At 42.9% G+C, this 23,246-nt stretch overlaps 1 protein-coding gene across 1 annotated transcript in view; it reads right to left on the bottom strand.

The window, feature by feature from the left end:
* Window positions 1–23,246, bottom strand: part of LOC122817037 (transient receptor potential cation channel subfamily C member 4 associated protein) — a gene marked incomplete in the record, with an annotated part of 2,826,501 nt that overhangs the window by 413,394 nt on the left and 2,389,861 nt on the right.

Genomic DNA, 23,246 nt, shown 5'->3' with positions numbered 1-23,246 from the left:
TTTCTACCTCAGGTGATCTGATAGCTCCTATACAAAAGCTTTTTGCTTGGCTGCTGAGGGTGCGTGGGAAGTCACCATGTACGGCCATAAACCAGGGTCCTTAAATGTGACGTCGGCACGAGCAGACCTCAGAACTTGTAGCCCAGAGGAATGGGCTGTGAGGATAACACGATGTCAACAAAAGAAAAGTACAGTTTTGTACCTACCATAAATGTAGATGTTCGAAGATCCACATTGCTGCAGTCCTTGCTCCTTACCTGGGTAGTCCCCGCTGTTGGCGGGTTGGCAATATCAGTATTAGACATCGACACAAGGCGCTTAGGCAAGACTGACATCAGGACGTCAGGGTACAAATGCACATGACCCCGACATATCCCCTCAGTCTTTCTTGCCCCAGATATCAGAAGACCCTAAAACAAATGCCACTGTAAGGCTGAACAGATAAGCCTTAGGGGGTGGAAACAGTGACCAGGGGCCAAACCCTGTAATATGAGAACAGGGGGCATGGAGGGTGGGAAGGAATACTGCAACATAGAAGAGAAGGATATAGTACAGTTGTGTACACTTACCATAAATATAGATGTTAGAGTGTATTCACTTGTTGCAGTCATCACATTTGGGTTATCTGCTTGCAGTAGCCTCCAGTCGGCCTGATTATCAAAGTCTTGGGTCCTGTTTTTTTTTTTGTGTAAGGTAACTATCATTATGGAAAGTGGTGTAAGAGGGGCCAGCCATGACTGCTTGTAGTACTGACACTCTTCTAGAGGAAGAAATGGCCACTAAAAGAATGGTTTCCCAAGTACACATTTGTAAGAAAGCCGACATAGCTGGCTCAAAAGGAGGTAGGGTGAGTTTTTCTAGCACAAAGTTGAGTACCAGGGAGGAGGGATGGGTTTTCTTGGTGGTCTAATATGTAGGACCCCTCTCAGGAAAACTTTATCGTCCAGCCTGGAAAGCAGGGGTGGATGTAAGGGTAGGCATGCTGAAATGGCTGGCAGGTGGACTTTCACAGAGGAGCAACTTAGTCCAGCCTTAATGCGATCACAAACATAGCTAAAGGACTAGGGAGGGGTCTGCCTGTATAGAGTCCCTGTCCTTAAGACAACACCATTTTGTGAATCTTTCACATTTAGATAGGCATGTCTTTCTAGTAGTTGGTTTCCTGGACTACCTCAGGATTGAAAGTACGTCCTCAGAGTAGAGCTGTCTGTAAGGGATTAGAAGTTGATCAACCAAAGAGTTAGGTTTAGCATTTGCAGCTGAGAGTGAAAGAGATCCTTTTTGCTGAGATGGTAGGTCCACCTTGTGGGGTAACTTGTGGTGATTGTCCTTGGCTAATCTAAAGAGTGAAGAAGGGGGAACAGTTGCCTTGGTCAGTAGGGAGTCACCAGCAAGATTTTTGGTTGGTCCTTCTTGATTTTCAGAAGGACCTTTTGCATTTGTGGGAGGGGGGATGCACAGAGGAACATCCCCTTCCAAGGAAAGCTGAACGCATTCACTCTCCAGGCTGATGGAGTGTGATCCTGGCTGCAGAATTTGCTTAGTCGTCTTTTCTGGGGGGATGCAAACAGATCCACTTGAGGGGTGCCCCACCAGTGGACTATGTCTAGAAATGTTTTCCTGTTTAACATCCATTTGTGAAGGTGAGAGGATGTTCTGCTGAGCAAGTCCGCTTGTTTGTTTTCCTGAGAGGGGGGATGTAAAAGTCCTGCAGGAAGAGGTTGTGTTGGGTGGCTAGCTCCAAAATCTGTAGGGTTACCCTGCATAAGAGGTAGGCTTTTGTCCTTCTCCGTTTGTTCAGATACAACATGACTGTGATGTCTGTAAGAATATGAAGAAGGCCTGGTTGAAGGATGGGAAGAAAGGCCTGAAGGGCCAGCAAGACTGCAGTCATCTCCCTGATGTTGCTGTGCTGTTTTTGTATGGCAGGGGGTCCAAGATTCTTGAACCCTGTAACCCTTTAGAGTTTCTCCCATCCTAGATCTGATGCATCTGTGTGCATGGATTACATAGGAGGAGGAAGTTGCAGGGGAATGCCTTGGTTTCAGAGGATTTGTTGAATCCACCACCTCAATTCTGACTTTAGGCAGGGCAGAAGGGGGATTTGTTGGTCTAAGGAGTGTAGGTGCTGAGACCATACATTCTTTAAGTACCATTAAAATTTCTCATGTGCAACCTGGCTAGAGGAAGCATGGGGATCGTGGCTGCCAGGAGTCCCAGTACTTGTAGGAAATACCTTGCGGAAAGGTGGGATACCCCCAGATCATCTTGGAAGTGGCTTGAGAGAGACTGCCCCTTGTCCTGTGGGAGGAAGGATCTCATCAAATCTGATCCTGCATACCACAAAAACGTGGTCCTGCTGTGGGAGCAGAGATGATTTTGGAAGGTTTGAGGTGAACCCCAAGTTGTGCAGGATGGTCATGGTGAATTTTAGGTGACTTAGGAGCATAGTTTTTGATTCCGCTAGGAACAGGATGTCATCCAGATAAGGGTATATTTGGATGCCCTTGGTTTGGCAAAATGCAATGGCAGGAGCCAGGCATTTTGTGAGCACTCTTGGAGCAGTAGATAAGCTGAAGGGCAAGGCTGTAAATTGAAAATGTGAGGAAATGCCAGTAAATCTCAGGAATTTTCTGTGGGAGGGCAGGATAGGAATGTGGAGATCAGCTTCCTTTAAGTCCAGAGTGACCATGAAGGTTTGGGGTGGTATCAAGCAGGGGGGTTTGCAGAGAGAGCATCCTGAAGGATGGAATTTTTAGGAACCAATTTAGGTAGGGTAGGTCTAGTATGGGTCTCCAAGAACCATCCTTTTTTGGGACTACGAATAGACAAGAATAGAATCCCTTTCCTTCCTGACCCACAGGGACTGGTTCTATTGTTCCTAGGGAGAGGAGCTCCTGCAGAATATGTGGGAACAAGTGGAGATGGTTCTTTGGTGGGAAGGGAATTTTGTTGGCCTTGGTTTTTCCTTCCAAGATAGTAAGTATCCTCTTTGGATAATGGAAAGGACCCATTGGTTTGAGGTGACGGTTTTCCAAAAGGGGAGGCAGTGGGGAAGACTGCAGACAAGGGGAGGTAGGAAAGGCAGCCACAACGAGGAGCCCCCTCGGTCTGGAAAGGGCTGTTTGGAGGGTGGTTGGTTGTTGGTTGGTCTGGAGTAAGGCCGTCTCCTAGAGCCTCCTCTTGGTCTGGAGGAGGAGGGATGAGAAGTGGAAGGCATCCTCCTGACAAAGTCTTAGCAGGGTAATTCCTGCAGTACTTAGGGAAGGGGGACACCAGCAAATGGTTGATGACTTGCAGCTCTTTGCTTTTCTCTTGCATGTTTTTGAAGAGCTCAGGTGAATTCTTGCCAAAAAGTATGTTGTGGTCCAGTGGAGCATCCATAATTTTGGATTTGAAATCCTCTGGAAGGGGTTGAAGGTGTAGCCAGGAATATCTGCGTAGGGCAAATGCAGAAGTTGAAGACCTGGCTGAGGCTTCTGCTGCATCGTAAATACACCCGATAGAGTGCCTGGACACTTGGGTGGCTAGGGACAGTTTTAATGCAATATCAGACTTAGTAGGACAGTCAGATGTACAGGCTAGCAGGGTAGAGACTTGAGACTAGGTCCAGAGTATATTTTACTGTGTGTGTTTGGTACTTAATGGCTCTGAAAGCTGAGGTAGAAGAAAGTACAGTTGTGTACACTTACCATAAATGTATATGTTCGAGCATATTAACTGTTGCAGTCATCACATTTGGGTTATCCCTGCCAGGGTAGCCCTCGGCCGGTCCGTATACCAGAGACTTAGTATTTCTGCATTGGTTGCTGTTGCTGGAGGACTGACGTCAGGTTGTCAGTATTATAAAGTAAGGCAGCTGAGCCATTACATCAGTTTTCCTTGCCCTAACCGGTCAGGAGTCCCCAAAATAGGAGGCCAGGTTTTGGTGGAAGAACCCCACCAGTGGAAAATAAATACCAATATGTCCCTTGTAAGGAAAGGAGAACAGCAAGGAAACTGGTAATAAAAGGAGAAAGAGAATAAAGGGGGATGGAGGGAGGGAAAACAGGATGCAACAGTAAATATACTCGAACATCTACATTTATGGTAAGTGTACACAACTGTACTATGTTGTTCATGTTTCACTGTTGTAGTCATCACATTTGGGCAGATTCCTAAAGCTGAGGAAATGGGTGGAGGTAGTCAAGGAAACTAGGGGCTGGCTAGGATGTCCTGCAAGACTGCAGATGCAAACCCTGGCATGGATTTGGAGAAGAGAGGCAGGTGGTAATGCTTGGTAAAAGTGTGAACAGATGTCCAGGTGGCAGCCTCCAGGATGTCCCTGGTGGGGGACTCCACTGAGGAAAGCTGCAGAGACCGCTCTGGTGGAGTGCGTCCTGACCCCCTTGGGAGGAGGATTTCCATGCTGTTTGTAGCAGAAATGTATGCTGTGTGCTATCCATTTGGAGATGGCTTTGCCTTCTGCCCCTGTAGCAAAGCTAACCAGCAATTGATCAGACTTTATGAAGGCTTTAGTCCTGTCCAGATAGAATCTGAGCTGTCTGTGCACATATAGAGAGTGAAGAATCCTTTTCCCCTTGTTTTGGGAATTAGGAAAGAAGGATTGGTTGAGAGCCACACTGGACACCACCTTGAGCATGAAGGATGGGTTCGTTTTGAGGGATACCCTGTCTGCATGTAAGATGATGAAGGGTTCCACAGCCATGACTGCTTGTAAGCTCAGATACTCTTCTGGCTGATGTGATGGCCAGAAGGAATGCTGTCTTCCAGGAGAGGAATTTTAACTCTGCAGAAGAAGATGGTTTGAAAGGGGGCAGTGTGAGTTTTTCCAAGACAAAGTTAAGGTCCCAAGCTGGTGTTGGTGCCCTTCTGGGGGGCCGCAAGTTGCTAGCCCCTCTGAGGAACTGTTTGATCAAAGGGTGTGAGTAAAGGGGCTGCTCAGTGGGACAATGAGCAGAAATAGCAGAGGCATGAATTTTTATAGAGGAGAAAGAGAGGCCACTGTGTAGTAGGTCAGTTAAGTAATCCAGGATGAGGGGGATGGAGGGCTGTGCCGTATTTGGCTTCCTTAGCCTGGATCCAGGTGCAGAACCTTTTTCATTTATCTGCATAAGACTTTCTGGTGCTAGGACGTCCGGCCTCATGGATAACACCCAGAGCCTGTTTACTGAGGATGGCAGATTGGTTCAGGGTTAGGGAATAAGCCAAGCAGCTAAACTGAGTATCTGCAATTAGGGATGCATGAATTCTCCTTCTCGCTGGGTCAAGGAGGTTTGGAATCTGAGGAAGATGCCATGGAGGTGGAGGGGACAGGCTGCATAGCAAGGGGTACCAGTGCTGTTGGGGCCAGTCTGGAGCTATAAGTATGGTCCTTGGTTTTTCCTCCCTTATTTTGAGTAGTACCCTGGGGATGAGAGGCAGGGAGGAAAGGCATAGACTGGTAGACTGACCCAGGGGAAGGACAGGGCATCCACTTTCTAAGCCATGCAGTGATGCTCCCTGGTGCAGAATTTGCTGAGCTGATGATTGGTGCAGGAGGCAAAGAGGTCGACCTTCGGGGTTCCCCATTTCTGAGTTATTAGGGTGAAGGTACTTCTGTTGAGTTGTCACTTGTGTGGGTCCAGAATACTTCTGCTTAACTGGTCTGCCAGAGAGTTGAGAGAGCCTGGTAGGTATTGTGCTAACAGGTGTAGTTGTATGGAACAAGCTGTGAGCCAAAGGGTCATGGCCAGCCTGCATAGAGGGTAGGAGTGAGTCCCTCCCTGCTTGTTTATGTACCACATCACAATGGTGTTGTCTATTTTGATCAGGAAAACCCCTGGAGAGGGGAGGGGTTTGAAATCTATCAAGGCGTGCTGCACAGCCATCATCTCTTTTAGACTGATGTGCAGATGGATTTGCTGTGGGCTCCATTGGCCCTGTATGCACCCCAAGCGTAGTCTGATGCGTCTGTGGTGAGGGTCTGGGTGGTGGGGGTGGAGAGAAGGGCAGTCCCTTGTTGTGGGAGCATGCTGCTGCCCACCAAAGAAAATCCTTTTTGAGACAAGGAATTATAGATAGAAGGGTTTCCAGGTCTTGAGAGTGTTGACACCAAAGGCTCTTTAGGTACCACTGAAGTTTCCTCATATGCAGTTTAGCATATGGAATAAGTAGTATGCAAGATGCCATGAACCCCAGAGCTTGCAGGTTCTTCCCTGCAGACAGCTGGGGCATAGTGGCTAGTTGAGAGAAGTAGGCTGTCAGGAAAATTTGTTTCTCTGGTGTAAGGTATGCCATCTGGGATGCTGTGTCCAGACTTGCTCCCAGGAAGAGTATCCTTTGGGTGGGCACCTGTTTGGATTTCTTTTAGTTGATTGCGTACCCTAGGGAGGTTAGTAGGGTCTTTACAAAGGCCAGGTGCTTGAACAGCTTTTCCTGGCTGTCTGCCTGAATAAGGCAGTCGTCCAAGTATGGGTAAATTTGAATATTTCTTAGTCTTCAAAAGGCAATGGGCAGGAGCCAGACATTTTGTGAAAACTCTGGGAGCAGTAGATAAGCCAAAGGAAAGCGCAGAGAACTGAAAGTGTTGAAATCCTGCCCTGAAGCAGAGATATTTTCTGCATGATTCCCTGATAGGAATATGGGGGTAGGCCTCTTTTAGATCTAGGGCAGCTAGCCAAGCGTCCTTTGACAGCATGGGTAGCAGCTGCTGGAGGGTTAGCATTTTGAATTTTGGGATCACCACAAAGGTGTTTAGAATGGATAGATCGAGGATGGGGCACCAGGTGCCATCTTTTCTGGGCACCAGAAAAAGTCTGGAGTAGAAACATTGGCCTACCTGTTTTGCAGGAGCATGCTCTACTGCCCTCAGAGAGAGCAGGGAAAGGATTTGCTTTCGAGTCTCTGCTCAATGATTTGGTGGTAGATCTGGGAACCCTTCTGGGGTTGGAAGGGTGTGGTAGGAAAATTTGTATCCCTGAGACAATGTTCAGAACCCATTGTCGGTAGGTTTGGACCTGTGCGGTGCGTCTCTGTCTTTATCTTTATGTTTTTTGGAAGATCTGCTGTCAGATGGCTTACCGAAGCCATATTGGAATTCAAGGACTGTAAACAAAAATATCAGGCTACAATAAGGATCCGATGATGGATAGTTCTGGAGTTGAACAAAGCACAGAAGCAACAACGGGGGACGTCGTGGTCTGGGCCTAAACAAGTGATGCAGTAAGAGTGGAAGTTTCGGTGTGGTATTTGCTTTCCACAGGCGAGACAATTGCTACCTTTTTCTGACATCGGTTAGTGCAAGGAAAAAAGGATCCCCAACAGGGTACTTAGCTTTAGAAGACTTCAACTTCAATTTGGTAGATGAAAACCCAGGTAGCGGCCTACCGGCACTTGTGTGAACTGCTTCTGCTTCGGGCTCTACGGCAAGAAAGACTGATGGAATGGCGTTGGCTGCCTTACTTTATACTACTGATGATCTGACGTCCGTCCTCAAGTGACAGCAAACAACGCAGAAACACTAAGTCTCTGGTATTCGGCCGGCCGAGGGCTACCCTGGCAGGGATATCCCAAATGTGATGACTACAACAGTGAAACACGAAAAACATGTACACACTTTTTTGTCCAGTCTTATCCATGGTTTTGCTGCCCTTATCTGTTGGTAGGAGACTGGCAGAAGGTACCCATCTAGATTGTCAGGAGCCACAGCAATGACAGCTGGATCTGCTAGTGGAAGCTTAACCACGACTATTTGGTCATCAGGCACCTTATAAAACCTATCTGGTCTTTTAGGGGCTTAGGGCTGAGTGTCTGGGTTCTTACAGACAGAGTTGAATGCATCCAGGAAGGCTGGGAGCACAGGTGGTATGGCTGAATGAGAGGGAGACTCTAGTTGCAGAAGTTCAAAATATCTCTTCTGGGTGTCAGACATCAGGGTAGTGTCCCACTTGAAGTACTTTTCAACTTTCGTTATAGTTTCCCCAAAAGTTAAATCTTCAGGTGGGGGAGTCCCCTTCAATGGAGTCTTCATCGGGGAATAGTAGTCAACAGGGGAAGCAATTTGAGACACATAAGAGACTAATTCCTCCAAGGAGGAATCATACTGATATTGTTCTTCTCCCTCTTGAGTAGTTGGATGTTGGGGAGAAGAGGTAAAGGTTGGGTGAGGGCTGAACACAGAGATGGTGGAAGGAGCAGGGCCTGTAGGCTTACGGGCTATGAAGGCCTGCATAATAGATTTTGTAAAACACTGCCAATCTGGCTGTGCTTCAGAGGCAGGAGTAATATGTTTTGTCTTCTGTCTTTTCTTGGAAGGTGTAGATTTCAGGGACGGCCTAGTGATTGAAGCTATGCCTGCAGTAGGAGAGGACTCGTTCGGTCATACAAGAGGTTCCCCCTCAACATCAGTTAGGGCCAACAGCTGAGTAGTCTGCGAATATGCATTCGTGGCTGCAGAAACAGCTTCCTCAGCAGGAACCGTCAAAGTAGCGGAGAAAGTGGGCATTCCTTGGCCCCTATATCAGAAGCCGGTGGGACGTCCGATAGCGGAGTGGCAGTAGGAACAGGCCTGGAAACTTTGGCCTTCTTCCTGGGTGGCTCGGGTTGGTCGACCGACTCTGGGTCCATCCTAAGGGCTAGGTGTTTAAGATGCAGGTTCTCGAGATATAAATTTAATGCAGCCAAATGACTGTGAAGTGTCTTGGGCATGAAGGACTTACAAATGGAACATGACGTATGGTCATGTTCCCTACCTAGACAAATGCGCACTTATCGTGAAAATCTTTGTGCAGTATCTGCTGGTTGCAACTACATTTGCCTTTTTTGGCTGACATCAGCCAAAACTACAGCAAACCAAGCACAACCAAAAATGAAGAAAACAAAAAACCCCAATGGGGTACTTATCTTTCCGAAGTAATCGTAAGTAGAAGTTGAATGATCAAAGTGACTATGTCTGCGGCTGAAAAGTTCTGAGGTCTGTGCGTGCCGTCACATTTAAGGACCCTGGTTTATGGCGCTGTGTGTGATGTCCCACGCACCTACAGCAGCCAGGCAAAAACGTTTTGTATAGGAGCCGACGTCAGACCGTCTGAGGTGGAAAATCCCACACCCAAGTGAATACTGGAGCACTGGAATAAAAGGACATCAACTATTATTCTCATACATGCATGGTCAAGACTATGGTTCTATCACACATTATTGTTTTGCTTGTGTTGCATGTAACTCATTCTAATTTGTGTTCTGTATTGCCTTAGTGCTCAGTTCATGGCTGAAAAGAATAGCCCACTTACCTGGTTACCATACATAAATACATTTAATGAATGAATAATTATATGATTCAGTACCAGCATACTAAGAAAAAGAAATTCACAAAGCTTAAGAGATGTGCAGAAGCAACACACATGAGCAGAGTCTGCCACATTTAACTATTTCTTTTATGCAATACATTACTGAACTCTAGTACACAAGTCTACATGTGACTTACGACTACCAGGACTAGTACTGACAAGTTCTATATAAATGCCTGCTTAAAATCCCACAGACCCTTACTACATAAACAAATATGCTACATTGTACATATTCTCTTGTATACAGGTATTGCCTCTCAAGCAGAAAAGGAATATGCCCCTCCCCTAGCTTGCCTTTTGTCTTTAAAATGTTTTTAACCACAAGTGAGCAACTAAAAATAAAGCATAAAATAAATGCACTGTATTAATGACGGTGTCCAATCTGCTCACACAGAAAACCCAGAACATTCAGATTCATACAAAACATTTTTCCGGCCTACAAACTCCATGCCCACCACAATCACTGTATAGAACTCTGGTATGGATAATACCAGATTACAGTACAGTTTACGGAAGTAGATTTACTTGGAATACAAGTCATATGACTACATCCATTTTGGCAATTCAAAGTTACCAGCATGCCTGCCTTGTCACTCAGTTTCTAAGGATTCATGCTACACCAGTGATTAACTTGCGGAAATTTCCATTCAAAATGCAAGAGCTATGTCTGGGAGACCTACATGGTGTCAGAAAGGATGACTGCAGAATTAGTAACTTAACTATCTCGCCTACATAGATGCCAGATGCACAATTCATTTTTTCTTTCTGCTGTTATACCAGTTTGAATATCTTCAACTGTGTTAAATATCTTGTGAAATAGTAAGAAGCTGAATAAGCTCTATTTTTCTCATTTTGGGCAAATTCTACTTTGAAAGTTTCAGTATACACTTGTACTTAAATTACGTGCTTGAAACTCAGATCTTTGGTTCGTCTGAAATTGTGTTCATCTTCAGTTTTTGCCTATGTATATGCATGCGCACACATATGAATATATTTATATATACACCTTCATACATACACACAATATCTGTACGGCTGAGACTCCCAAATGTTGACATCTGCTTGATCGATGAAACAAACGATCAAAAGGTGTGCCAGAATAGCAGTCTCTGGGGTTGGGGAATTTGCCCCTTCCTCAGGGACTGTGTAACCTCCGAGTTATTACATATAATTAGCAGAGGGTATTGAGGGGAGCAAAGGGTCTTGCCCCCTGCAAAAAAAAAATTGTCTAAAACTTTTCATTTACATGTGGCAAAATCTTTCTTCGCACATACATAGTGGATTGTCGAAGTCTGCACTGCTGTCTACATTTGGGTGTTTCAATCATCAGATGTACACTCATATTATACACACACACATATATATATATATATATATATACATATATCTACACACACACACACATACATACACACACTATATATATATATATATATATATATATATATATATATATATATATATATATATATATATATATATATACACACACACACACACACACACACACACACACAGCTTTGCATTTGCTGGTCTGTAATGTTTTTCACTATAACTGGCCTCAGTGACAAACCTAAACCAAGCACGCTGTTTCTTCCAATATAAATGCAAAGATACGGGTATTCTCTCAAAGAAACGGACAACAAATTAATTCTAGTGCTGACTACACGTTATACTAAAATCAGCTTTGTATGCTCCTGTTTCACACAGCTTAGAACAACCACAGTTCTTTTGCTCTTATCAAAGCATTCTATCATCATTCTTTATTTTTATCAAATTCTGGTGATAACTTTTACTTCATCAATAAGCTCCCCAACTGCACATTATCTGACTACTGTCACTTTGCAAATGCTAATCTTGTTTAAGTTTGCAGACATTTGCTCATATAATTTTTAATACCCATACCATACAAAATTGGACATTTCATTTTGTTGTACGCTGGTCTTTTCCAAGCATTAGTAACTGATCTCAGTATTCAGTTGTGTACCGAAGGCTTAACTACATTTGTAAACTGTTATGTCTTAAATTTCTGTAAATGTTTTTCTCTTGTTATTCAGGGCAGTGGCAGAAATGGGATCTTTTTGGATTAGTCCAGTACCCCAGTCAAAAACAATTATATGGTTATAAATACATCTACCCTAAAAACCTCAGTGGTTAAAATACCAGTGTCAACTTTTATCAAAATATCTAAAAATAAAATATACTTATCAATTTTGTAAGTGAAAGAAAAAAATATTTTGGACTTATCCCAGGATTCCACCCAGTGTAAAGATTTTTTTTTTTGTCTTTCACTCACAAAATGATGCATGTACTACTTCATGTTTAGATATTTTGATAAAAGTTGACATTGGTACTTCAACCACTAGCATTTTTTAGGAAACATAATTTTACAAACTTTTACTTTCACGCTTCTAGTCATCATCCTGGTTATATGAAGTGTAAAGTTAAAGGAAAAAATTCCAAACTGATTAGTGGGGATGATACTTTTAAGATCAAGTCAGATAAATATATGTTCTTAGAAAGGTTTTAGACATGGTCAATTCTATTTCTGAGGAGGTCAAGATTTGACATTCCTCTAAACAGAAATCTACTGTGATAAAGATATCAATAACAAATCAAATGATGTAGGAAAGAAAAATGCTCTCTCCTTTACTTGAAGTACAGACAAGTAACACTATCAAGAAAATCTTTAGCAATTGGAAATTTTTTTTTTGAAATAATAAATCAACCCATGTAGTACGGGTGGAGCCCTACTTTGTGAATAAAAGCGCTACAAAACTAAACCCTATATTGGAACCACAAGAACTGCACTCACACCAATCTGGCAGCAATAGACCAAAAGGGATGCTTGAATGTATGTGCAAGTGTTGTAGATTAAATTATGGACTTGTTCATTTAAGTGGGAAAACTACTAAGAATAATTCCAGTAAAAAATGATTTTAATTGTGGAAATAAGTTTATGTTGCTACAGGCACAGTATGGAACTGAATGTATGTAGGAAAAACAAAGCATTATACAAATGCATTAATGAACTTTTCTATTATATAACACGTAAAGTTAACAATGCTCTTTGTAGAGATGATGTTACAAAATGCAAAGGATATAAGAATGTCATTTTCTCTGAAATGGTCGTTTTGCACCTGAATCAGAGGAAAGGGGATTTTGAGACTATATTAAAGGAAAAGGAATTACTTGGGTACCTTACATAGGATGCTGATAGTTTTCCAAGACTAAATGATCAAATTAGTATAAACAGTTTTTTAAAAAAACTGATTTTTAAATGGTAATTTTATTGCATCATATTACGTAAAGTCTTTGTGGATACAAACTGAATGCTGCTGTGTTAGTTGAAGGATTCTGAAGAAGTCCATTGTTATATAGACAAGGATGAAAGTGCCAAATAAAAATCTTACAATATTGCTGTTAAGCTGCTTGTTTCCTTTCAAGAGGTTTTTTTTTTAGTCTAGGTGACTTGCCTTGCTATCCTAGCCATTATTTGGTCCGAGAACATTCATCATGCAACAAAACCCCACCTACCAGAGGACTGGAGCTGCTTTCTAACTATGCTTTCCAGTACATTGACTGCAATAAGGAAAACGGGTAACTAAAGTCATTTTTATAAACTGCTGCTATCTAGTTACCTTAGTAAAACATTCTGCAAACCATCCACAACTTCCTGATACAAGACTCTCTACTGCCTAGCTAGAATAAGCTGTTAACTTATATTAACTTTCTTGCAGATCACATGCAAATGGTCTCTCCACCCTCACATCGTTCATGTACTGAAAACAGTTCAACGGATTAAACTTCCATTTGACATATTAATTTCATATTTTTCCAGCTTTAAGAATCTAAATGACATTTAAGCACGATGCTTACGGATTTTACTAAGAAAGTAGTTTTAATGGATTAACATCTTCTATTTTTTACATTTTTCTTATATAAGCATCTTAATAGTATTTAAGAACAGTTTTAATTGCAGAAATTCATTTGAGCTAAAGTCCACATTAAAAAAAAAAAAAGACGTAAAGTGTCAATATTTACATAGCTATTTCTCTATGTTGTGATCACTATCTCACTCAATATTCCCTCAGCTTTACAGACTATATACATTTTTTGCATGTTTCTTCACTTCCTTTGCCTCATCTAGTAGCTTTCTTTGGAAAACTGGAAACTGTTTTGACTGCAGTCTCTCTGCGACAGTAATTGTGTTACTTTCTCCTTACTAGTTTCTTTTTTACTGGGTTTTCTTCTTTCTCCACCTTCATTTGTTCCTATTTCTTCCTTTTAATAGATTCTTTAACTGCTTCCTGTGGATTGATGCAAGCCTTCAGTCTTACAGGATACAACACTAAGTGAAGCTGGATATAGTAACTTGAATCACAGCTTCATCTCTCTGCATTTTCGAATGGAGAGGATGAAAGCATTATTTTTATATCATGTCTGGGGTTTAAAAAAAAATCACAGTCAATTGCTGATACTATTTTTCATAAATTCTTTATAATCTTTACACCTTCTAATAAGACTATTATTGCCATAAACCTTACAGTTTCTTACCTTTATCTATTTATCCTTTTTTTGACCGGGACAGTCCCACTAGGCTAGCAGCCCCCTTTATAGGGAGACCCGAGGTAGTACTTAGTTTGGGCCATGGGATCTTTTACATCCACTTGTGCTACCACCACCAAGTAGTTGGGGCTTCAGTTTAATATCTCATTCAAAGGATGACACTCAGGAATGCAGCACCTCTCTTACACTGCACTGCAATCCATTTAGCTGGTGTGGGAACAGAAGCCACAACTTTCAGCACCAAAGGTGAGTGAAAACCTGTTGTGCCACTGACTCTGCTTTCTGCAATCTGTCTTCTAAGTCTGTTAACTTCTGAGTTTTCTTCATACCACATTTCTTGGTCTGCCACTGTGTGCATGCTTTTCTGCATTACATATTTTTGTTGTTTCATTTGAGGGTTCAAATTTAAAGCCTCTTCTATTTTTAGCACTCTTTTTATTAGCTGCTATATAATCCAAAACATAACTACTGATTTTAAAAAATGCCACATGCATTTGACCTTTTTCCTAAAGTATCAAAAGAACACTGTTCTGTTGCCATTGATCCATACTGCTTTTCAGTATCTTTTTTTGGATATAGCAGCACTTGCCCTTTTACTTCAGTTTTTCCTCTCTTTACTGATCTCTTGGAATTCACTGGGGCATCAGTTGTTTTTTATCATCAGTTCACATCAATTTGCTGGATTTTGCTACTTCTATTGATTCTTCAACTTAGAGATCTCTTTTGAGCTGTTTATATGGCTCCAGTCTTACCTTTGTTTCTCCTATAACCCAAAAATATGCCAAAATATATGCAAAACTCTGAAGGTATCGTCTATATCATTATATGACACAATCAACTCATCAGGATACAGGGAAAGCTTATACTGGTGACCTGTTTGCTAATCCTGCATTTGTGACTTCTATGCCACTCAGTATGAGGTGAATAATTTACACCCAAGACTTAGATGTGAAGTTGGGTGATATGATGCCACTAAATGAAATTTTCTACCTTTTTCAGAATCATCATACAACCACCTGCTTCCAGCTAGGTGGAATATCCACGATTTGTAAGCACAGATTGTTAACTGAAAAAAATTAGATGACATCACTAATTTTTCAAAGGATTTCTAGTGGTAGTACATCTGGCACTGGAGTTGCTTATTTTCAATTCCTTGAATATGAAATGAATTTCTTCAAAGGAAACCTCTGCCATCTGGATTTTTGACTGCTTGTCTTAATTGGTGCACTCAAAGGGCAACAGGTAAACAATTCAGTAAAAGTCTGAAACTGTGGAAAGTGAACAGCTCTGTAAAAAGCTGTCTCCCCAAAAGCTTTAGCACTGTTAACTCATTAAACATAGCACTGCACAATTTAAGTGTAGCTTGTGCACTTTTTCATGAAGGCTAAAAGTTAAACTTTATTGAAAGTATGCAGGCTATTTTTTACATGCAGGAAGAGAAGAGAAAGAAAGGACAGATGGCAGTCTGTGCAAGTGAAAACATTTGCTCCAAAATGTGCTTCAGCATGGTTTTATCCTAACTCTTGAACAGTTAACGCCTTCGAGTGCAGCCATCAATTTAGGGCAACTGCTCCTACATAGAGGGGTGAAACTACCTAGCTTTGTGTGTTTGCTACTATTCAAAATGGGGCTAGAGATTAAAAATGTACTTGGTTTATTTTTTTCTGTTCTATTTTTATTAGAGCAAAATATGTTGAGAAAATATGACTGTAACTCAGAGAGGAGAAGAAATTCATATTAGAGATCAGCCTGCTAAACACTAATGGGCGAGTGCAAATTGTAGGTAGAGACGCATACAAAAGAACCATCATGCCTAATATGTGGAACAAACAGCTATTTATCACAATAGCTGCTTTCTCAATATTAATACAGAACGTAAACAGCCTTGCAGGTATACACAAAAAGCAATGACTACTGAATCAGGGTGCAATTACCAGTGTTAAAGTATATGTATTTGGTTGAGGTTCTGCTGAATTCAGGGCTGTGGTACATGTTCCTGTGTTGCCCATACCTTACTTGGATAGAAAGAAGTTTATCTGTTCACCAGTGAGAGTGGGGAGCTTTGAGCAGCCTATCTGTCCCTGGAGGAGTGGTCTCAGCCCAGAAACTAGTAATTTATTGGCCATTTTGGTCTAATTTCTATCTCTTTCATCTCCCTGCTTTAAAACCCGCATTTGCACTTTATACAACTCGGCAAAGCTCCTCGTGGTGTCCTGCAGAGTCCTACAAGCAGCAGACTGACAAAAGAGTGACTTTGGTTTAAGTATTTTTTCTCTATTTTTTTTTCTGACTGCTTATTTCGCCTAAAATGCAATCCTCTAGAGTTTTTGTGCACTAAAAAGCAGATTTTTGCTGAATATTGTACTTATTTACCTGGTTTGCACTTGTAAAATAGTTTTTTAGTCGTTTTTGTGTTCTAAGCATCTGTTTAACTGTTGTAGGCTACACACTCAAGTGCACTAGCCTTTTCTGAGCATTTAAAGTGCTTTTAGAGTAAATTACTGTATTCCTGTAAAAAAAGAAAAATAAAAAAAACAAAAAATATTGTTTCCCGCCTTTTCTAAACTAGCCTAGCCCAGGTTTCAGGTTCTGCTGAATTCAGGGCCGTGGTACAAGTTCCGGTGTTGCCCATACCTTAACTTGGATAGACGGAAGTTTCTCTGTTCACCAGTGAGAGTGGGGAGCTTTGAGCAGCCATCTGTCCCTGGAGGAGTGGTCTCAGCCCAGAAACTAGTAGTTTATTAGCCATTTTGGGCTAATTTCTATCTCCTTCATCTCCCTGCTTTAAAACCCACATGTGCGCAGTTTTGCGCACCGCACCGGTTAGCTAGGGTTAAACTATTACCGGCTCCATGAAGTCTGCTCTTCAATTTTTCCCTTGGAACTAGTCAAACTCGCAATGTAAGCACTCTAAACTTCCTTTTACAGTCCAGCACTTGCTCTAATCTCTCAAGCAAGCACTAATAAATGCTAGCACTACACCCACCCCAAACTATAAAAGTAGTACAAGGCTCCCTATTTGTCCCTACCAGACAATCAGTACAACAGTTAATTTATCCGTACAGGCATGTCCAAAGGGCAGTTTCAGGTGTACTCTCCAGTCCAGCTGGTGAATCTGGGCATCTTGAGCCAATGTTACAATTTCTTCATGTACACAGACAACCCTCTCCTCCTTCCAACAAACACATATGTATGTGAGAGATGCAACTATACAGCCAAACTGGAGGCCAAGCTCCCTCAAGCCAAGACTGGAACAGTCAGGAGGAGAAGGGAAACACTTGCACCACACTACCAGTCATATCTGCACCAGCAAACAACACATAAACAAAAACATACTCGGAGGCTCTAAATAAAAATCTGCCAAAGCAGCGGAGACCTCCAAAGCAGACATGCAAGCAACCTCCACCCCCCCCAACAACAACCACATATCACATACTTCACAAAGTCAGTGTGCCATGCAATCACAGCCCTTAAGGCTAAATAACACACCCAATACACTAGTAATAGGGGACTACTGTCAGCCACAGTGACGTCCCACTCACTAGACTGAACAAGGAGAAGGTTACTGTAAGCTGCCTGTCGGGTGCCAGGATTCACCACAACACAAGCACTTAAGGTCACTCCAAAACAAGTACAAATATGACTCTGTCATTGTCCATGTTGGTGTGAAAGTACAGTTGTGTACACTTACCATAAATGTAGGCGTTCGAGTGTATTCACTGTTGCAATCATTACATTTGGGTAATCTGCTGGCAGGTTGCCCTCAGTCGGCCTGAATTCCAAAGTCTTGGGTCTTGCGTCAGTTGCTGTCTTCTCTTCCATGACGTCAGGACTTAACAGTAGAGAGGCAAATGGTAATGCTTTGTAAAGGTGTGGACAGAACTCCCAAGTAGCCGCCTCTAGAATGTCCTTGGTTGGGACTCCTTTGAGAAAGGATGCTGAAGTAGCTGCAGCCCTGGTGGAGTGAGACCTAATGCCCTTGGGCACAGGTTTGCCATGGTGTAAGTAGTAGAAACGGATGGAATGGCTTATCCACTTTGAAATTGTCTGCTTTGAAATAGCCTTTCCTTCGGATCCTGTAGCATATGGCACTAGTAACTGCTCAGTTTTTCTTAGAGCTTTAGTCCTGTTCAAGTAGAATCTTAGCTGTCTGTGTACGTCCAAGGAATGCAGAATTCTCTCCCCTTTGTTCTGCGGACTTGGATAAAAAGTTGGTAAATGAATTGTTTGGTTAAGAGCCACACTGGAAACGACCTTAGGTATAAATGTAGGATTTGTCCTCAGAGACACCCTGCCTGGGTAAAATATGATAAAAGGCTCTACAGCCATGAGGGCCTGTTGCTCTGAAACTCCTCTTGCTGAAGTAATTGTTAGTAGCAGAGCTGTCTTCCATTATAAGAACTCGGTAGCAGCTGGCTCAAATGGAGGCAGGGTGAGCTTTTTCAACACATAATTGAGGTCCCATGTAGGTAAATCTTCTAGGAGGCCTTAAATTTTTGGCTCCTATAAGATACTGCTTTAGTAAAGGGTGAGAAAAGACTGGTGGCTCTGTATTGTAATGAGCCGAAATGGCAGAGGCATGGATTTTGATTGATGAAAAAGATAGGCCTTTGTCCAGCATCTCAGTTAAGTATTGTAATATCTGAGGAATATGCGATTCTGCTGTATCAGTTCTTTGTGTTTGATTCCAAGCACAGAATTTCTTCCATTTGTCAGCATAAGATTTTCTAGTACTAGGTGTTCTGGCTTCCAAAATGACATCCATAAGAGCTTTACTGAGAGGTGTCGTCTGTACGGTTACAGGATTAGCCATGCTGCCAGGTTCAGAGTCTGTAGTTGATCATGCATGACCTGATTGTTTTGCTGGGACAGTAGTTGTGGTCTTTGAGGCAAGGTCCAAGCTGGGTATTGAGACAAGTTCCTTAGGATTGGGTACCAGTATTGGCGGGGCCAGTCCAAGGCAATTAGTACCATCTTTGGCTTCTCGTCTAACTTTTAGGAGGACCTTGGGTAGAAGAGGCAGAGGAGGAAAGGCATAAACGGATAAGTTTTCCAACTGAAGGATAGGGAGTCCACTTTCCATACTTGTCTGTGAAGCCCTTGTGCAGAATCTTTTCAGTTGATAATTTTGAGAAGAGGCATATAGGTCTATGTCTGGGCTCCACATTTCTCTGCTATGAAGCTGAAGACTTGTGGATTTAGTTTCCAGTCATGAGGATCCATAAGGTTTCTGCTTAAATCGTCTGCCAGAGTGTTTTGTTTTCCTGGCAGGAATTGAGCTTGAAGATTTATTTGGTAGGTCAAAGCTGTGCTCTACAGTGCCATGGCTAATCTGCAAAGGTGGTATGAGTGTGTGCCCCTTGCTTGTTTATATACCACATGACTGTGGTGTTGTCCATCTTTATCAGTAGTTGTCCTGGATGAAGTAAGTTCTTGAAGGCTGTTAGGGTATTTTGAACAGCTAGCATCTCTTTCTGGTTGATATGTAAATGCATTTGATTTGGTGCCCATATGCCCTGAATGCATCTTCCTACCATGTGGTCCCCCAGGCATAATCTGATGCGCCTGTTAAGGTTTGGCTGGCAGGGGGTAGAGGGAAGGGCCGCCCCATGTTTTGGTGACAGGCCTTTGCCCACCACAGAAACTCCTGTTGCAGGCAGGGGATGAGAGAAATCATTGTTTCCAGACTGGGTAAATGTTAACTCCATAAATGTTTTAGGTACCACTGAAGTTTCCTCATATGCAGTCTTGCATATAGAATTAGTAGGATGCAGGATGCCATGAAGCCCAGAGCCTGCAGAATTTGTCTTGCAGAAGACTGGGTTTTTGTTGCCATCAGTTTGAACTAAGTAGTCAGTTGCCTTCGCTTGTCTGGTGTGAGGTAAGCCATCTGGGCAGTTGTATTCAAGCTTGCACCCAAGAATGTTATCTTTTGAGAGGGTACCAGTTGTGATTTATTTTCGTTTATTGTGTACCCTAGGCATGTTAGAAGCCTTTTCACAAATGCCAGGTATCATAGAAGAGTGTCCTTGTTCTCTGCTTGAATGAGACAGTCGTCCAAGTAAGGATATTGTTGAATACTTCTTTGTCTGCAAAATGCAATTACTGGTGCCAGGCACTTTGTAAAGACCCTGGGCGCAGTAGATAAGCCAAAGGGCTGTGCAGAGAATTGGTAATGCATTAAGCCAGCCTTGAATCAGAGGCATCTTCCGCACGACTGTCTTATTGGGACATGCAGGTATGCCTCTTTTAGGTCTAAAGTCACCAGCCAAGCATTCTTGCCCAGCATGGGAAGAAGCTGTTGCAAAGTGAGCATTTTGAATTTTGGAATGTCCAGGTATGTGTTCAAAATCGATAAATCCAGTATTGACAGTCAGGCCTTGTCCTTTCTGGGTACCAAGAACAGTCGAGTAAAAACCTTGTCCTTTTTCCTGTTCTGGTACTGTCTGAATGGCCCCCATATCCGAGAGACGTAACCTGTTTCTGTGTCTCTGCCCACTGATTTTTTGGCAGATCTGGCCAACCATTTGTCATTGGCAGAGTGTGGAAATGGAATCTGTATCCCTGTGATACGATGTTTAGTACCCACTTGTCCTGGGTTATTAACTGCCAATTTTGAGCAAAAAGTGCTAATTTTCCCCCTATGGGTACTGGCAAAAGATAAGTGCTTGGTGTAGGCAGAGGGAAGTCATTGTGATTGCTTTCTGTAGGTTTGCGCTTTATCTCCTCCAAACTTGGAGGTGGATGCGCCCCATTGCTTTGACCTGTAGGAGTCTTGAGCCTGGTAAATGGAACCCTTAGATCCTTAGAGCTGTCTGACACAGGAAAGGACCAATTTTTTGTAGGCCAGTGTCTACTGAATCTAGCTGGCTGCACTTGCAAGAAATTGTTAACAGTTTGCATACACTTAGCTTCGTCTTCCACTTTCTTTAAAACCTCTTCTGCCTTAATAGCAAACAGAGAATCACGCTGTAAAGGTGCATCTAGCAGTTTAGCTTTAACATGATCAGGCAAATTTTGTTCCTTTAACCAGGCATGCCTCCTAATCACAGATCCAGTAACTGCGGTCCTGCAGGAGGCCTCTAAAGAATCAAAACCACATTGAAAAGTATGCTTTCCAACTTGTTCAGCTGCATGCAATATTTCCTGCAATTCCTTATTTTCTGCATATTCTGAAATCAACATTTTCTGTTTCAGCAATCCCATAACATGCTGTTGGTACTTAAGCATATGAAATTGACAGTTTAAGGCCCTGATTGCCAAGGTTGCAGATGTATAAACCTTTTTTCCCCCATCTGTCCAGTGCCCTTGAATCTCTGTCGAAGGGGGTAGGGTTTGTTGCTGTTGAGGCCTTAACTCCCTTTGGACCCTGTGAAATAGTTTCATGATCAGCAGCAGGTTTTCTAAATAAAAAATTATAAGAGTCAGGCACCCTGTAATACCTGTCAGGCTTACTGGGAGCCAGAGGTAAGGAGTCAGGAGTCAGGCTGGACTCCGAAAACACATCATCCACAATGTCTAAAACAGGTGGAATGGCTAAAGGTCTGTGCTGGGGGAAAAGGAGGAAATCCCTGAACCTCTTTTTTAAATCTGAGAAGTCTTGACTCTCCCAGTGAAAATGCTCCATTAAAGTATGCAAGGTTTCTCCAAATTAATAATCCTCAGGAGGAGATGCAGATGGAATAGACTCCTCAGCATCAGAGTCCTCATAGGGAGGTAAAGATAATTCCTGATCAGAAGAGGAATCAGAAGAAATAGAAACCTGATCTGAGGATTCATAGTCAGTGTCTTGCCTTGGCCCTCTTATGTGGAGGGGGATGGGTACCCCTGATCAAGGTAATAAGGTCTTCAGCCATTTTTATCATCTGTTTTTTAGGCATAGAGGCCTGTGCACATGGCTCAGGCATCGTTTTTTTAGTTTTAGAAGATGTCTTTGCCTTTGGTTTTGCAGCTTTCGCCGGTCTGATATAGAGGTCTGAAGACACCCTCAGAAGCCGGTGCCTGCTCAGCGGCTCTGGACCCATCCGAAGGAGGTACATCCGTCGGTCCAATACCTTGAGTATCTTGCGGCATGCCAACCTCCACATGGGTGTCGGTAGAGGCCTGCGACTTGAAGGTAGCGGGTAGCACGGGCTGCGAAAGTGCCTGAGTACCGGCGAACCAGCGACCGGCTTAGGAGAAGCTTCATCGGTTTTGGATCTCGACTGCCCTTCTCTGTCCTTTTCTTTGCTTTTTTTATGTACTCCGGTAGTCGGATTGCTATCCGATGACATTTCTGGGTAGTTAAACCTATTTCCAAAATACTTAGATGCAAAAATATACCGACGCTTAATAGTGCGTTGGTTAAATCTAGCACAAAACTGACAGCCAGGCATGTTGTGATCAGGGCCTAGGCAAGGAATACAGTATAAATGGAAATCCTTATGAGGTATTTGCTTCCCACAAGTAATACAATTATTAACCTTTTCTGACATTGGAAAAAACCAAGAAAAAAGTTTCCCAAAAGGGGTACTTGGCTTTAGTGAAGACTTCGGTTCTGAAACTCAAACTCGAAAATTTCAGTAGTCGGTCGACCGACACTTGCGAAATGCTTCTGCTTTGGGCACCGTGCGGCAAGAAAGACTAAAGAAAATGACGTCGGCTGCATCTTTTATATCCCTGACAACCTGACGTCATGGAAGAGAAGACAGCAACTGACGCAGGACCCAAGACTTTGGAATTCAGGCCGACTGAGGGCAACCTACCAGCAGATTACCCAAATGTAATGACTGCAACAGTGAAACATGAAGAATATCAACCTGAGACGTACCTCCCTGGACTACATGAAGAGAGACATACAGGAGCTCTCTGATCATGTAACCCAGGCCGGTATGACCCTGACCCTGAGTAGCATCTTGCCCTCACCAAGAATGATGCCACAATACAAAGATAAAATGATCAATTTTTAACAATTGGCTAAGCTATTGGTGTCATTCAAAGGGGATCCAGTGTCTGTTAGCCTGGGATGACATGCTCGACAAGCCACGCTGCTTCCACAGAGACGGCTTGCACCTGTCGCCCTTAGGCTTTCGAATACTGGCTAAGGCTCTTGCCACCCCCATAGTGCCTTTTTTAGGCAAGGCTCAAAAGATAAACCCACCTCCATAAACAACACAAGAAACCAAAAACTGTGGGTAATGCTACTCAATGCCAGAAGTCTAAACCGCAAAATGCATGCACTCGAGGCACTCCTCAGCATGGATCAAATCGATATCTGTGCAGTAACAGAAACCTGGTTCAAGGCTCCAGAGAGCACCCCAACACTACCAGGCTATAACTCTTACCACACCTTTCAGCCCCAGAACCCGGACT

This window comes from Protopterus annectens, chromosome 12.part0 (genome assembly GCF_019279795.1).
Source record: "Protopterus annectens isolate FY-2018-M chromosome 12.part0, PAN1.0, whole genome shotgun sequence".
In the NCBI taxonomy this organism is placed as follows: domain Eukaryota; kingdom Metazoa; phylum Chordata; order Ceratodontiformes; family Protopteridae; genus Protopterus; species Protopterus annectens.
Note: the sequence above shows the minus strand (reverse complement) of the source record. Positions and strands in the feature narration are given on the sequence as shown.